This window comes from Neovison vison, chromosome 11, assembly GCF_020171115.1.
Source record: "Neovison vison isolate M4711 chromosome 11, ASM_NN_V1, whole genome shotgun sequence".
In the NCBI taxonomy this organism is placed as follows: domain Eukaryota; kingdom Metazoa; phylum Chordata; class Mammalia; order Carnivora; family Mustelidae; genus Neogale; species Neogale vison.
Genome location: NC_058101.1, coordinates 87869978 through 87871555, shown reverse-complemented (window position 1 = coordinate 87871555; position 1578 = coordinate 87869978). Strand labels below are relative to the sequence as shown.

The 1578-nt window shown below is 32.2% G+C and overlaps 1 non-coding gene across 1 annotated transcript; it reads right to left on the bottom strand.

Moving 5' to 3' along the window:
* Nucleotides 1-871: 871 nt before the first annotated feature.
* On the bottom strand, nt 872-976 carry LOC122890736. The gene has a single exon (XR_006381166.1). It is a non-coding gene; the product is annotated as a U6 spliceosomal RNA (small nuclear RNA).
* Nucleotides 977-1578: the final 602 nt, after the last annotated feature.

The following is a 1578-nucleotide window of genomic DNA, read 5'->3' as shown; positions in this document are numbered from 1 at the left end:
CAGTTATACTGTCGCCTGTTTCGTTTCTGATTTTATTTTAGTTTCCCTTTTTTTTTTTTTTACTTAGTTGGTCTAGCTAAAGGTTTCCCAATTTTGTTCATCTTTTTAAAAAACCAGATTAGTTTCATTGGTTTTTCTAGTGTTTTTCTGGTCTATACTTTATTTGTTTCTGCTCTAATCTTTGTTATCTTCCCTCTCCAACTTGAGCTTAGTTTGCTCTTTTTCTAGTTCCTGGAGGTATAAAGTTAGGTTGTTTGAGATCTTCCCATTTTCTTAGCATATGCATTTATTGCTATAAACATTCGTCTCAGAACTGCTTGTGCAGTATCCCATGTGTTTCCATTTTCATTTGTTTTGACATTTTAAAAATTTACTTTATATTTCTTCTTTGACCCATGGATTGACCCATGGATTGTTGAGGAGTGTGGTCTTTAGTTTCCACATGCTTGGTAAATTTCCAACTTTCCTCTTGTTGTTGATTATACACTTGTGGTTGGAAAAGATGCTTTCTATGATTTCAATCTTCTTAATTTACTAAGACAGGATTTGCAGCCTACCATATGATCTATCCTGGAGAATGTTCTGTATGCACTTGAGAAGAATGTGTATTCTGCTGCTGAAGAACAGAATGTATGTGTCTGTTAGGTTTATTTGGTCCAATACATGGTTCAAGTTCAACATTTTCTTTTTGATGTTCTCTCCGGATGATCTATCCATACCTGAAAGTAAGGTATTGAAGTTCCCCTACTATTGTACTGTTGTCAACTTTTCCCTTCAGAATTGTTACTATTTATTTGCTTAATATATTTAGGTGGGCTGATATTGCGTATTTATTTATAACTATTCTATCTTCTTGATGAACTCACCCCTCAATAATATAGAATATTTGATGAATTTGTATGCCATCCTTGTGCAGCAACCCTGCTAATGTTCTCTGTATTGTTCTGATTTTAGTTTATGTTTTGCTGAAGCAGACACAACCCATGGTATTGTGAACATATAAAATGGTTGTTGTTTTAAAGCCACTAAATTTCCAGTGGATTCTAAATAGCAATAAATAACTAATAAAGACTTAATCTGATTGATGAGTCTAGAGGTAGAGGTTGAGGATTCACAGTCCAGCCTCCTTCTCTCATTCTTCTTTTGGGAGTAAGCAACTCACTGAGAATCCGTGTTCTCTTTTTGTCATCCAGGCCATAAACCTTACAGGATTGAGATGCACTGATATGTATTTTTTCCAAATGTTAACAAGCCAGGAGTTAAAGTCAGTATTTGGCTCAAATCAAGACCAAAACTAAATACTGCCATAAGAAAAAGAAGTAAAAATCAAGAAGACATCTAAAAATAATTTTAAAAATTAACATAATATTTTAGCACTCACAAATTAGAAGATGATTAATGAAATAAAAACGTTTTAAGTATTTTTTCTAACAATATTCCCCACTTTCCTTTCTTTTTACATACTTTATTATGTCAAAATTAAAAGTAATTTATCAAGATTTTGAATTTTTTCCTTCTCAGGAAATTTTAAGGTGACAAAAACTGTAATTTAATTCATTCTTACAAGATGTGAAAAAT